Source organism: Motacilla alba, chromosome 9 (genome assembly GCF_015832195.1).
Source record: "Motacilla alba alba isolate MOTALB_02 chromosome 9, Motacilla_alba_V1.0_pri, whole genome shotgun sequence".
In the NCBI taxonomy this organism is placed as follows: Eukaryota; Metazoa; Chordata; class Aves; order Passeriformes; family Motacillidae; genus Motacilla; species Motacilla alba.
Window position 1 is genome coordinate 15,578,333 of NC_052024.1, and position 15,396 is coordinate 15,593,728.

Here is a 15,396-nt window from a genome sequence, read left to right on the forward strand (position 1 = left end):
ATTTGTCACCAAATTTGCATTTTTCACACAAGGGAAGTTTCAGGTGAAATAATTGCACCCATCCCCAGCTCTGAGCCTGGGAATTGAGGATATCTCCCAGCCCTTTGCCATTGCGTGAACTAACTCAACTGGACAATCATACCAAATCATAACCTCTCACTGCTGAGGATACATCTCCAGACCAGGCTTTCCATACTGTGTTTGGGCAGCTCTGTCCTTTTAACATTCTGGCAAGGTTTCCCCCCAGTGTGGTGTCACATAGAGAGAGCTCAAGGGGCAGCTGGAGGTCTTCCAGCTCTTGGCTGAGTTCATGAGGGTCATTCTCCTTCCCACAATGGCAGAAGGCACAAGGCCAGTCCCTAGGGAAGGTCAGGGAACCCACCCCAAGTCATGATCCCACACTGAGACAACCTGCTCCAACCCCACAGCAACCAGGTCATGGGTGCAGAGACAGAAAATGTCACTCCCAAACCCTCAACATGAGGTCCCCATCTCACATGCATGGCTGCAGAAAACCAACCCTTCAGGCTTTGCCCCCTGGTGAAATTCCTTTTCCTGGTGGGGACACAGAGGCTGCTTCCCTGCACGAGTACCCAGGGCTGGAGGGGATGAGCATCCTCTGGGGGATGAAGGCAGTTGGTCACACAGCCCAGCCTGGCTGCACCTGGGCCAATCCTGTCGTTCTGAGGTCCCACTGAAAACGGCAGTGGTCAATAAAAGAAGGTAGCCAAGGTTAGGAGCAACATTTTTCTAAGAGGTAAGTTAAATAAGAGGAAATGGGTTTTCATCCAAAATGACCTGAAAATCTGGTTTGTAGCTATGTACATTAACTCTTTAGTGGCAGCAAGGTTTGGAGACACTTCTAATGATTTTCACAAACCTTTCAGAAGGGAATGGAACAAAGCAGCTTGGGAAATGGTTCCTATTTTCTGAAACGTCTCAAAAAACACATGAGGGTAGCTTGAATTTCCTATGTTCCAGAAGCTTGGCAAAGGAAGGTTAATAAACCAGACATTTTTTAATCCAACCTGCCATTTTTTCTCATCACTTTAATCATTCCCTGTGACCGGCTGCCCAAACAATGAAGCAGTGTGCAGGGACCTGAGAATCATTCATTAATGTTTACAAGACACTCAGATAATAGGGGGAGAGAGGAATAGAGATAGTATGTATGAATAAATTATAGCAGTAATATGTTCCGTCTCTGAGATTACTCATGCTATAAAATCTGAGCATGTGCATAAGTTTTTACAGGTTTGGGCCTAGGCTTGTCCAAGATACTTTCAGGTCAGCCTGTTAGCTCCATGAATGAAGCACTCCCTGGATCCACTTGGCTGCTGTGGGCAGGAAGAGGGAAGCTGTCAGATATCAGGAATTTGGCAATATCACCGTGCTACTTAAGTCATGCTAGTTAACTGGAGGAAGATCATTCACTAAAACACTGTGTTGATAAATACCACAGAAGTGTGGAGCTGGGGAGGTCCAGAGGAACAAACATTGTTTAGGTTTTACAGTGCAAATCGCTCTAGGAACAGAAAAATGCCTTTCCATTTTTCCTGATCCCAGACATTCCTTGGAGCATAGGCCATGGCTGCTTTATTTTTAAAATCAACAAGTTCTTCTGAAGAAAAAGCATTTCTTGATCTCGTGACTGCCACAGCAGAAAGCTCCGTCCCCTCACAGTCAGGCAATGTGCTTCCTGCCAGCTGGACTCACTGGCTGCCTAAACCCTGCCCCAGCAAGGCACGAGCTGCCTCTTATCTGCCAGCCTGGGCTGGAGCAATAGGATTGAGACATTGCAAGATATCATCTGGGAAAGCAAGATAAATCCGGGCGAGTTGATTTGTCAGTCTCTGTGAAGCACGCAGCCAGCGCATGGCCCCGGCAGCACCGTCTGTGCCGAGCCCACCCAACCCTGAGCAGCCTCACCTGGGCACAGGGGCTGCCCTGCAAGCTCAGGGGGAGCCTTCGGCCTCACCGAGCTCTCATACTGCACACACACCACCATGCCTGGGAAGCACCAAGGCCACCCTTCCTAACAGCGTCATCATTGCATCCTATAAGCAACCCCGGGGGTCTTCTACCAACTGGATTAACCATATCAAAGCTGGATTGTGCAAGAAAAGCAACTTATTTCCCCTCATCATGAAGTTGGTTACAATGTGAAGGAAACACCAATACTACACATTTAACAAGGAAAAGTGTTTCACGGCAGAAAAATGCAAAACTGATACTCTTTCCATTCTCTGGCTGTGTTCTTGTTATCTCCTTATCTCCATAACACATCATGGCATGCTGTGCCTGAAGGCTGTGCCCCATCTCCAGGCTGCACCACCACCTCAACATTTCAACTTTCTCTGCATATGCAGTCTAGTTCTGTACTGGCTACTTTGTACCAGTTGAAACACCTTATCTCCTTGGCTGAATCAAGGTCTCCTCTGTCTGTGTTGCAGTTTAGCAGTCTGGCACGTAGAAACGGCAAGTTTCAGCTATCACCAGCTGCTCTGTGTCTCTGTCCAAGACACACCGTGCTTCCCTCCAACAGGATTTCTTTACAGACTGGTTTAAACCTCACTTACCTGCAGCAGGGTATAAGCCCTTGCTTCCTACTAGATGTGCTCAAGCTGTTCAAGCCTTTGTCTCCCTGAAAAGATAACCAAGTGGGGAAATTCAGCTTGACACATGGGGCTGGCAGAAGTGATGCTCTGAAAGCCCAAGGAGGCAGGAATAGCCAGAAGAAGCCCAAACGGGTTGTGTATGAACACCTGCAAGGCTGGTGCTCACACTTGAGGCAGTCATCTAGGGGGTCTCTAAAGGTACTTGCAGGGCACAGCCAGCCTGCCATGGACTGCTCCTTTAGTTGGAGGGCCTCTTTGGAGCATCTCTTTTTCCGCACCCATTACAAAAGCGCAGAGTTATCCAGCCCCTGTGAGGATGCTCTCACTGGTGTACCTGCCCAGGTTCATACTGTGGCCCAGTGGCAGGTCCAGAGGAGAAGCACCCCACACCATCTACCTGCCCCCCTCTTTGCAGCTACTTGTCCCCTCACCAGCTCCCAGACAGCAGAGGCTGTCCAAGTCTCCAGACTGAAATTCTCAGTATTATCATTACTGTTACAGCATCTAAAGAGGACCCAACCAAGAACAAAGGACTTGTTTTGCTGGATCCTAAACATCTCATGTGCTTGAAGGAAGTTTCTCTGTCTGTGAACACACTCATCGAGTTCCTGGTCTTGCAAACTCTTCCAGGCATTACCATAAAACCTCTGAGAAATTACATGGAAAGGAAAATGACCAGGCCCTGCAGAAACTGCCTGGTCCTGTCCTCAAGTTTAATTAATCTGTCCATTGGCTTAAGCTGTTCAGAAACACCTCCTGGAAGATGAAGGCAGGAGAGGGAGAGCTCAGGAGGTGTTAATGACCCATAGAGAGCACTACTTTACCAGCACAGGAGCTCTGCTTGTTGCAGTCTTGTGGAGCTCATGCTGTTCTGGAGGGTGTCCTCACACGTGGCCTGTGTTTTCTGTGTGTTTGATTGTTCTCAGTCAAGGAACAAGTCTGAATGTCTCTGCTGAGAGACTCCCTATCAAGGCTGGAGTTTCCTTGTTTTGCATTTCTGCTCGTTTCACAAACATATTTACTATTCTCGAGCACTGTTTTCCACGGATCTCCACGCCTGTGTGCAACAGCTGCAGTGCTGACCCCTCCAAAGCCACATCTGCAGAGGGACTTGGAAGTCTGTGCACTGCCTCCCTCCAAGGCAACGCTGGGCTCTGCAGTGACCCGCTGTGAGCCACCACGTCAGTGGTGCTGTGCCAGTGCCTCCATGCTCTGAGCATTCTCCAGCCAGTTCTGTCTGTCTCAGAGCTAGACCTGATCTGTGTAACAGACCTGCTCCCTCCCGAGGGAAAGCTCTGCACTGTCATCTTTTTGCCTTACCCAGACAGGCAGGCCGATGAACCCTTGAGATACCGGGAATGCCGGCTGCTAACAAGGTTGGCCACTGCCTGGGATGTCTGGGGGCTTCAGGCATCTTAGCTGAGCTCTTCCTGCTCAAGAGAAGGCTAATTAATCAGCTCTGCTGTTCTGGCATCACCCAAAAGTGAAAATACTTTCTGGCAGGGCAGCAGGCACAAAATTAGCTGCTGCATTAAACTGCCAAATCTCCTTTACTCCTTTATTAGTTGCATTTGGTGATGATGAGGAGTGAGGCATTAACCGGTCCCTGATGGATAAAGAAACTATTACTCTGCTTTCTCTTTGCAGCTGGGAAGAGGAAATAGGTTTTATTACCGAGATTTCCTTGAAGACATTCACTTGACTTTGTGGCATCAGAAACGGAAGAGAAATGAAGAACACAGGAATCTTGGCACAGCAGGAGAGATTGTGCATGGATAATAAGAGAGAAGCACCAGGTCAATTGGGAGCTGAAAATATACTTAGGTGATTGAATCCTTGTGTCGGGTTGAAGCTTTGACGATCTGCTGGGCTCAACTAATTTCAGCATTACAGCCAGAATCTCTGTGCTGGCACTGAAGGCCTAAGCCAGGGAACTTGCTGGGAAGACACATTCGGGGTGGATAAGAATGGAACAGAAGAGAAAAAAAATAGAATAGAACTGATAGATTATTAATTCTTTGTCGTTTGGTTTTGGTTTTTTTTTTTTTTTTTTTTTTTTTTTTACTCAAGATTCGATTTAGAACTTACCCATCCTTGTTTTAGATCCTAGCTAACATGACATGACCCTACTAGAGGAAGGTGCAGACTAGAAGAGCCCATGCAAATAACAATCCATGCCTGGAAATCTCAGAGGATTCATTTTGGAATGAAATAGTGAGTTTCCTAAGGGATAATGGCAAATTCTTGAGTTTGCTACTTATTTGTTACCAAGACAAACACAGCCTGGACACAGATGTCCAAGAGATCTAGAGCAGACCAGAGCAAAAGGGCAAAGCTGGTACAGAGCTGACCTAAGCATGGTGGGGGACCAATGGTCTGCGAACCAGCTCAGGGAGGAAACTGGAAGAAACACCCTAACCATGTGGGGAAAGAGGTCTTGTGACAGGCAGGCAGAGGCAAAAAGCCAACCTGGCCAAAGAGGATGTGGTAACCCAGGCCTGTGGGGACCAGGCTCCAAAGCCCAGCAGGTCCCTCCTGTTCTTGGTCACTGAGGGACCCTTCTCATCCCCTGGGCACACGGAGCCCAGTCAGGAGGAGGGTTGGGAAGAGGAACTACATGAAACCATCTTGTCCCATCACTTCTGACAATGACAGGAGATGACACGGGCAGGTGGGGCAGGTGGCCAAGGGATATCCTCCTGGACAGGGTATATTTGAACCTCCTAGGAGGAAAAGTTCAGGCTCCTGGCTCAGGAGCTGGCCCAAATATCAGCACAGTGTGGTGAGATGAGCTTGTCTCTCAGAACAGGTCAACCAAGAGGCTGGCAGAGCTTTACTTCTGGTGGTTCTTGCTGGCTGCTGCTCAGGGCACTGCCCCCCAACTCTGCTGTACCTCAAATCCTCTCACCTCCCTCCACCTCACTTTCCACATCTACAAAGTGGAGCTAAAGCTAATTACAGCCCCTAGAATAAAGCTCCATCCCTTGGCTTTACCAGTGTTTCAAAAGCACCCAGACATGAAAGGTGCTTGAGAAAGCAGAGTATTGTTATTACTAATAATTACAAAAATTAACCAAATATTTGTCTAGCAGCATCCATCCCCACTGCTGCTTCTTACATAAAACACACACTTGCTCTGACTGCCAAGCCAAAGCCCCAGAATCACTACATCAGCCCTACGGTATCGAGAAGGGGGGCAAAGCGCCTTGGGTCTAAAAAGGGTTGTCTGTTCCAGCAATTAATTTAATTGTCCTAAATATAACCCAGGTATAGTGCAGATCCAGATTGCTGGCTGACAACAAACCCAAACAGGGCCCAGAGGCTGTGAGACAGCAGGTTAAACGCTGCCTCTGAAGCTGCTGGGCTGATCCTGGCACACGAGTATATTTTCTCTTGGTATTCGCCGCCGCTTGCTGCTGTGGAGTTGAATTCTCGTAAAATGTTTATCAATGCCTGGGCATCTTCCAAACCAAGAAAGGGTGCGTGAGAAGTGTCCCCTTGCAGTCAGCAGAGACTGGATTTCATCACTTGTTTTAATTCCCGTCTTCATAATTTTATTGCTTTTTTTTCCTCCTGTTTTCTAATAAGCTCCTCTAACACCTAATGAAATCAGTTCTTTTTTCCTTCTACTTACCTCCCCCTGCTGCCATCGCGATTACCTAGACTAGAAAAATACAGAGCACGGGGTCCTGCGGGCTGAGGTTTTAGTGACTGATTTCAACTGACGTGAGCAGAATCGGCAATGAACTTCAATGTCATGGAATTTTGATTCCTCCCTCTTCCGTATTGCATGAAATATCTGAAGGGGACAAATGCCAAGGAGTGAGAAGAATTCTTTTGGGTTGTACAACCAAAAATGAAACTAAGAAAGGAGCCATCTCCAGAGGGGGAGATGCAGTCAGCTGTGCAATCGTTATCTGTAATAGATGGCATCTCTCACTGACGTGATCTCTATTATCCTCCTATCTCAGCATCTCACAGGCTTTAATGGATTCTTCCCTCCAGCATTTCTTCAAGACTCTGCCATTGTCCTACACACATTTTACTAACCAGGACCAGAAGTACCATAGGGCCAAGACCCAGCTTCCCTAACCTCTGCTGGCACTCAAGTTCCTGTTGGTCACTGTCTAAAAACCCATCTGTAATCTGGGCTCTACGTTATTTAACAGGAAATTCATTTGCAAAGGTAAAAAAAGTGCTCTGTGACCACAGAGAGGCAAACAAATCTCATAAAATCCAAGTTTGTTATTTCCTCCTCTGCTTTCAAAACAAAACACAATAATTTTAGCAGACAATTAAACTCTCTGATTTCCAAGGGAGGCAGGCACACAAATACTTTTGAGGATCTGAGCCCGCATGATTATGTAAGGAATTAGTAGGAGGGAATTAACCCAATCGCTGGAGCATCCTTGTGGAGAGGATATCATCCACACTCGGGGCTGCCATATGGGAACAAGTCAGAGCAAAATATAAAACTCAGAAATACTTAAAATTTAAATCAGTGAAGTGACAAAAAATGTCACAGCATTGCTCCATGTCAGGACAATATCTAGCCTGACCCCTTTCTAGCTCCTGCCTTACCACTGTGCTGTCTGTACTCCAAAAAGCCAGGAAAAAAAAGCCCAGCATTGCACATACTGCTTCCAAGCACGCGGAACCTCCATGAGGGGCAGTTGCCCGTGGACTGGTTGTCTGTGCCTTACCCTCTGTGCATGGACACAGGCTCTGTGTCAGGGCAAACAGTCCCTGGGCACCCATGAGACATTTGGCAGGAGAAGTAGGGGTACCCGACGCCGAGCAGACGCAGGGATGTGGGGACAAGGCAGCAGCGGGGCAGGATTTCCACCACCCAGCAAGGATCTCACATTTCTCCCTCCACCCTGGAGCTGCTCATTAAATATACTGTGATATTAAACCAAAACTAATTTAAAAACATAAAAATAAGTAGGGGCGAGAAGGATTTGGGAAGTAATGGGGAAGGTTGTGGGCTCGATCCTGCTCTTCCTCCGGACGTGGTAATGAGGAGCATTGGGTGAAGGCAGTTCCGAGGAGGACTCCTTGATTCCAGCCTGAATGGGACATGAAGGAGATCTGGCTCCTTTCCCATATTTTAACGCTGTCACAGTCGAATTTATCACGCTGAAACCGGTGGAGTTGTTTCAGGAGTGAGGACTGGGGCAGCAGCAGACCTGGGAATGCAGAATGCGGACACTGGGAACCAAACCTCTCTGCCTGGGATGGACACAGCTCCCAGCAGGGCTCTGACGATAAAAGCAAACCTTCCCGGGCAGGCAAAGGCTGCCTCGACTGTCACTTTAATTGAAACCTTCTGCAGTCGTATACTTCACCTTACGTTTAATGATTCACCTCTTAAGCAGCCCACTTGTACCTTTGTAATCTTTCAGTAGGTTAACTTGTTGATCCTCGAAACTTGTCTGGAGGGAGAGAGGCAATTCGCAGGGAGGCTCGGAAGGAAGAAAAGTATCAAGTTTTCTGATGAAAAGTGTTTTTATTGAGGGAGAAGGAATGAGAAATGAGCTGCAAAATTCAGAAGAGCCGATGAGACTTTGAAAAGAAAAAAGAAAACAAGAAGAAAAGGAAAAAAAAAAAAAAAGAAAAAAAAGTCAATAAAAAAATAGGAGGGGTGGGGGGAGCAGTTGGGTTTAGTTCCCAGTTCCTGGGAGATGGTTTATTTCTGCTTTATAGGAATCAAAAATATATTTGTCATTTACCAAATTAAATAAAAATAATCCTAGGCATTAAATTATTTTTAGTACATTAAGAGTTACATTCTTATGGGCAATAATCTATTTGTAACACTGTAATGGAGTAACTGGCAATTTCATACAGCTTCGGGATCGATTTTTTCCTGTTTGCCATGTACCTATGCAAATAAATATCCCATTCGATTCATGTCCATATCGTAGGATCTGCCTGCTTCTTTCTTACTCCTTTAATATTTAATTATTTTAAAAAGGAGAAATCTCACGGGAATTTTTTTCTCAAAAAATAGCTGACTTTTTCTTGTCACACGAGAATAACAGAAAAAAGATGTGAAAATCTAATTCTTTTTAAGTCCTAAAACTGAAACTCAAATAAGGACGAGGAGAAAAAAATCTTAAACCCCAGAAACCAAACTTCCTCCCCTCCCTTTTCACATGAATATTCTGAGTTTTTACTGTAGCTATTCATAGTCATACCTAAATGTAGTCTATAAATCTACTAATATATTATTTAACACTCTAACTACTGGTATAAAAAATTATAAAATATTCTGTTGGCAATACATTTAATTGAATTCTTTTTAGAGACAGCTTGTTACTGCCAGACATGCTTTTAGAGATAGTACGGAGAAATAAAAGAATTCCAGAAGGCAGTAAAACAAATAATCACCATTTTCACCATTACTTCCAGATACTCTCCTATCCAGTCACTAAATCCTTTAAGTCTAAATCAAAGAGTTTCCATGAACAAAATTGCACAGATCATTTCAAAGAATATAAAAATTATGTCGATGTGTTATTTGAAGAGAGAAATTGAAATTCACACAGTACTCTACTGGCTGAGCGTCCGGGGAGTTATTAAAGGAAAAACAGAAATAAACCAGGCTAGTTTAGCCTGAACTTTAGAGGCCTGTTTCAAAATGATCAGGGTCAATGCAAATCCCTCTCTTAATTACAATGTGCTTGTGCTTCTAAAAGTTTGAGGCATTGTCCTTCTTCTTAGTCTCTCTGCTGATTTTTAATATCAGGTATCTGCAAGATTCTCTGAGACGTAGGAGTAATAAATAATATTATAAACCATTCAAAGCAAGCACTGCCTTTTATTCTTTTTATTACTTTTTTCCCCAACAAAGCAACTTACGCTTGGGTTTGAACTACCTCAGCACAACTCCTAATCAGAGAAGTATCTGTAGGGGTTAGTGAGGTTTTTTTCATTGTAACATCTGAACGCTGACAGATCTGCTGAAAAGAAAAAGAGGTCAGTAGTGCTGCTCAGCCACGGGCCAGGGATTTTCAGCTTCCACTGGTCACACACTTCTGTTTGGTGTGTGCCAGGATGACAAGATTTGGGGACAAGCAAGGGATTTTGCTGGGGATGCTGATCAGGTGAAAGCTCCCCCACCACATCCCCTGCCAGGAGGCTTCTTGCCCAGCACAGCCCCACTTAGGCATGGACAGGCTTTGGTCCATAAACGGTTAAAAATCGACTGGGTCCAGGGTGGGGTGGGAGGTAATTATCTGCAGCTTGAAAACTTTAGGATGAAGTTTCCCTTTTAAATCTAAGATGGGGCAGAACTGATGTGGGGCTGTGAGTGCTCAGTGCAATGGGGACAGTCCTTACCCACCTTCCGAGAAGTGCTGTTTATGCTCAGCCAGTTTGGGAGATCAGGCAGGAGACAGGCAGATATCTTGCTCCTATGTGGCAAGAAAGTAATTTTTGACAGGCAAGTCTACACTGTCTCCTGGCAGCAAGCACCAAGCAGATATGCCAGTTATTTGGGCAATTTTGCCAGAATATTATCCTGGGGGTTGATGTGCACACAGCGTGGATGTACAGCCCTCCATCATCCAAGCAGCTCTTCTAGCAGAGAATTCATCCGAGGGTGATTCATTACCCCAAACGGGATGTCTGGACATGGCACAGGGATTAAAATGTGTTCTCAGGCCGTGTGGGGAGCCATGGCGTGGCATGGAGGCACTGAGGGCCGGCCAGCCACACACCTCTCCACAGCCCCTGGCTGTCCCTCCCTCCATCCAGACCTCATCCCCCTGGTCCTGTCCTCCAGGGCACCCTGTGCTTCCCTTCCCAGTACCCATCCAGATGCTGGCAGATGCCAAGTGGTATCTGCAACCCCCTAAAGCCTCTGCATGAGACGTGAAGGGAGTAACACAGATTGGGCCAGGGGCCGAGGTACAGTCAGGTGTGCCCAGGGCGTGCTGGGACAGCCAGGTTTTACCCCAACATTCAAGTTTTTCCACTTCCAGCCCTTTCCCTTGCAGTAAAGGCCGAGTTAGAACACAAACACTCAAATTTACAACAAGAAAAAATAAAAAGAAAGCAAGAGAAAGGAGCCCCGATGAGCATTGCAGCACCCCACTCCCTGCCCTTCCCATACGCCCAGCTGCTGCTCCCTCTTCTCCTCCCAGCTTCTTCCGATACCCAGGAAAACATTTTGTTCTGCGTTAAAGGCTAAAGCTAACACATGACCAGCGAGAGGCAGCAGTTTGTTTAGCTCTTGGAGTTTATTTTAATTGCGGCCTTGTTTTGTAATGAGGACGGCTGCAGCAGGGGGAGCCTGCTGGGATCCGGGGGGCTGTTCCAGAGGAGTTTCCTTATCAATAAAAAGAAGTCTCAACTATTGAAATTAACAACAACTGCATGGCATGCATGCTCAGCTGCTTTGTTTTCTGGGAAGTTAAACTGCACACATTTGCTTATTTAGGATCTCAGTGGCTGGCTGGGATCGTAAGTCCCCTCCAAGTGCTACCTTTCACATCCCCAACCTCCACCAGGGAGGAATGAAGACGAGAGAAACGGGCCCCGTGTTCATGCTGACAGACACAAAACAGCCTGGTAAACCTTAGTAGTTTGTTATGATGATGCATGAAAAAAAGGAGGAAAAAAAGTAAAATCACGTGATTTTTATGCAAATCAGATGTATTGGACGGTTTAAAAAAACCTTAAATGTCAGGTAGATAAGATCACATACACCTAGAGCAGTGTCATGATGTTCTCTGTACATTACATTCATACTGGAAACCAAAACGTGTTACAGAAATCAGACACCCACAAAAAGCTCTGAGATTGCACTGAGAACAGGTTCCTGCAAAGCACCGGCCTCTGAAAAAAAAAAAAAAAGGCAAAAAAAAAAGTAGGTTAGATTAGAAAACAAGATAGCTGAATTCAGGCAGGGACTCGGCTGTCCCTGCGCAGCCTGGCCTCGCTGCATTCACATTAATATGCGCAAAACTCCTTTTAAGTAACGTTCATGCGGTGGCACCCAGCTCCAAAATGGGCAGGCTGTTCCTGAAACCCATCCTCAAGCAGCGGCACCCAGCTCCAAAACGGGCAGGCTTGTTCCTGAAACCCATCCTCAGGGCTACGGGGAAGGGGAGAGGTTCACAGGCTCTCTTCTGTCAGGCTGAACTTTTCTCTCTTAGACACTTTTTTTTTTCCCTTAAAAAGTCCTGGCAGTTATTTTTGTGCGAGGATGGGGAAGCCTTATGGCCTGAAGGAGTTAATTTCAAAAGAAAAAATTATAGTGGGGTACTGTTTATTTAAGCAGTGTTTTGTAGAAGACAAGGCATTTCTTTCCAGGGGTGCGGTTCACCTGGGAAAAATACGCACTGGCCTCAATATACCATAAAAACCTGCTCTGTGTCCTCTGGGGGAAAACAACCCAAACCCAGGGACTCCCTCACTGCCAAGTAGCACCTCCAGCTCCGAGGCCCTTCAGCACCCAACTGCAGCTCCCAGGGATGGCTGAATAATTTCACACTGCTCTGTGCCCTGCACGCCAGCACACAGGCAGAGGGGTTGTTTTTCATCCCAGGAGCTTTGCCAGGGGAGGACATGAAGAAGCTGGAGAGGGACAGTCCGTGGGAGAGTGTGAGGCACCTGTGGCAATGCCCGGCACCGCTCCTGCCTCTGCTCCTGCTCCTTGGAGCCGTTCCAGCACGACCAGAAATACCCCTGCCAACTCCAAGGGGGACCATTTCCCAGCAGCATCACCCCTGTTCCAGCACTGCCACCACTTTGAGGGGTGGCACTCAGGGGTTCAAACCCTTGCCTGAGTGAGGAGCTCTCTGCAGCACAGAGGGTGTTTTTGAGAGGGGGGGAAAGTGGGGCTGACCCCCCCAGAGGGGCTGCCACAGCCTCCCACAGGCAGGGCCGAGCGGCTGCTCCTCCACGTGCCGCCCAGGCACCTCGTGGGTGTGCAGGAGCCACGCCGAGCCCGGGGCCACTGAGAAGCGTCCCACAGCCGACATGGGGCTGCCGGCGGCTTTGCACACTCCCACCAGCAGCCCTCCCCACCACGGGGCCGCCGTTGTTCCCCAAAGAGAAAACACTTGCTGTCGCTTGCGGAGGCAGGGGAAGCTGTCCCACCGGGAGGTGTCCGCCCTGGCAGCCACCACCACTGCCAGCGGCTGCCGTGCTGCTCCCGAGCTGGGACAGGCAAAGGAAGAGGGTGTCAAGGCCTCACTCAGCAACGATCCCTCTGGCACACGGCGGGAGAGGGCTCCCAGGAAAATGACTCCATCCCCAGCTCCCCGAAGTCCCCAGCGAGGCAGCACAGGGACCGCTGCTGCTTTTGGGGCAGCAGGAAGCAGCGGGGAGCAGAGGCGGGTGGCAAGAGCCCGTGGGTAGCTGCAGCCGGGCCCTGAGTGACGGCGAGCGAGTAGGAGAGGGTATGACACCAAAGCAGAAAGGCCAAAAGCTCAGCAAAGGCGCCCAGGCCGCTCAGCTCCCAGACCGAAAGGGATGCTGCTGGCTGCTCCCTGTGTCCCCGCAACGAGGCGGGTTAGGATGGAAACTCTGATGCAAGCCCGGCTTGGCTGTGGCCAGGCAGAGCGAGAAATCTCCCCCGTAAGAGTGCTACTTGAACGGAAGCTGTGCTCGACCTCGGGTCTCCACCAAAAATCCCCCAAGCGGCAGCCCTCTCGCTGCTGCTCCCGAGCGTCCCGCGGGCGCTGGGCTCGCGGGGCTCCGGCTAAAGCGAAAGCGTCACACGCTGCAGAGGAATGACAAACAGAACAGATCTGTCGCTCCCAACAGCCCCCTTCCTTTGGGTTTCATTGCTGGGGAAAAAGAAAAAGAAACCAAATCAAAATCCCGGAACAGAGTTGCTGCTCTTGGGTGCGTCCCTCCTTCGGTCACTCGCAGAGCCGGGAGCCCCCTCCCTGCCCCGGGCCGGGATCGGAGTCGCACAAGTCACACAGCTCCAGCTGCACTCACTCCCTGGGAATCCCACACTGCATTTAACTACAGGGAAGCCGTCCCTCCAGCATATCTGTACCACCTCAAGTGTCTCGGGAGTACCATCCCTGTCTTGCCACCGGGCTATTTTTAATGACGAGTCGTATTAGCAGAAGGGCTTTCTTCCTAATTTATTACCCCCACCCCCCGCCGCCCAACCTCCTTGCTTTAAAATGTTTCGGTTCAAGAGCTCAGCTGAGAAATCAAAATAAAGGCAGCACCCGGGCACTTTGCGTCCAAGGCGGCCGCTCCGTGGGCTCGCCAGTGCTGGAATCAGTAGCTCCGAGCAACTGCACCAGTGGACCGAGGACACCGTGACCTGCGGTGGTTATTCTCGTAAACAAATTTCTATTAATCACCAGGGCCCGGGAATGCCTTCACAGCCCAGAGCGTGCCTTCCCCCGCTCCCCAGCACCCGGACCGGCAGCTCGCAGCCCAAAAACCCGTCCGGGAAAGCAAAATGAGCGATCTGAACCACCCCTAAACGCAATCCTTGCTGCAGGCCCCCAAGGAATAAACACGCGAGGCTGGGGGACAGAGGCAGAAACCTCCAGAGATTCACATCCACGGAGCTCCATCTCCACAGGGGAGCAGGGAAGGTTGGGGTGACGGGTCCCCCCCTCTGCACCCCCTGCGAAACCCACCCGAGACACCGATTGCAAGGCTTTGCATCGTTCCCCCCCTCCCATCTCCCAGCAAAGGCCTTTGCCCGGCAAGACGCAAAAAGTGCAGAAATAAATTCCCTTTCCAGAAAAGCCAAAGCGATTTTGCATCCCTAGCACAGTACAACAATTCCATACAAGCAGAATATTTATAGACTTACAGGTTATTTTGCAACAATAACAAAACAGCTACACAGAATTAACCCACCACTTCAGTGTCCTGGAAAGGAAAAGAGAACACGGATGGAAAAAAAATAAAGGAAGAAAAAATCATCAATTTTTTTTTTTTTTTTATGTCTGAAGGATTCTGGTAAAGAAATTAAAAAAAAAAAAAGAAGAAGAAAAAATTAAAAATAAAACCAAAAATGAATATCGGGAGTTCATGGGGAACCGTCTTTAAGGAAAAAGCTTCTTTCCCCAAGAGTAAATCCCATTGGAGGCCCTGAGCCGAGTGTGGCTGTTTGCAAAAAAATATTTATAAAAAAAAGCTGAATGAGGGAAAAAATAATTAAAGAAAAAAAGTAAAAATCCAGAACAATGCAGCTGGCTCCTGGCTTTGCTCGCTGGGTTGTTTGGTTGGTTTAGGGTATTTTTTTTGGGGGGGAGGGTGTTTTAGAAACGCGAAAGTGACCCCCCGCCCCAAAATAAATAAATAAAAAATAAATAAAAGATAAATGATAATTTAAAATACCTATATCTATCTATATATATATATATATATGCATATATATATATACATAAAAGGCGCATTTTTTTTTCCAAGATCTCTTCGCTCGTTTTCGGAGAGGTTTGGGAGGGAAAAACAAAAAAACAAAAAACAAAAAACAAAACAAAAAAACCAGAAGCGGAGGCTGGTGGTGGCAGGGGGTGTGATGTGTGTTTGCACCGCCCGGAGCTGTGCCCGGGACCCCCCGTTCTCCTCTCCCGCCGCCGCCGCCGCTGCTCGGTCCGCGCCGCGCGCGCTGCTCCGCGCCCGCGCGCTCCCCACGTCACCGACAGCACCCGCCGCCACGTGACCCGCCGGCCGGGCGCGACCACTGCTGGAGGGGGGGAACGGGGAGGGGGATGGACGGGGGGCGACGCCGTGAGACCCCCGCCGCCGCCGCCGCCCCCCCGGGATACGCGCCCCCACCTCG

At 48.3% G+C, this 15,396-nt stretch overlaps 1 long non-coding RNA gene across 2 annotated transcripts; it reads right to left on the reverse strand.

Annotated features, from left to right (window-relative positions):
- Nucleotides 1–4,693: 4,693 nt before the first annotated feature.
- LOC119704425 lies at nt 4,694–15,249 on the reverse strand. Of its 2 annotated transcripts, none has more exons than XR_005257971.1 (4): nt 14,422–15,249; nt 9,967–10,036; nt 9,500–9,580; nt 4,694–8,183 (listed from the first exon to the last, which is right to left on the reverse strand). It is a non-coding gene; the product is annotated as an uncharacterized LOC119704425 (long non-coding RNA). The 2 variants fall into 2 exon arrangements; XR_005257970.1 differs by having other exon boundaries at nt 9,483–9,580.
- Nucleotides 15,250–15,396: the final 147 nt, after the last annotated feature.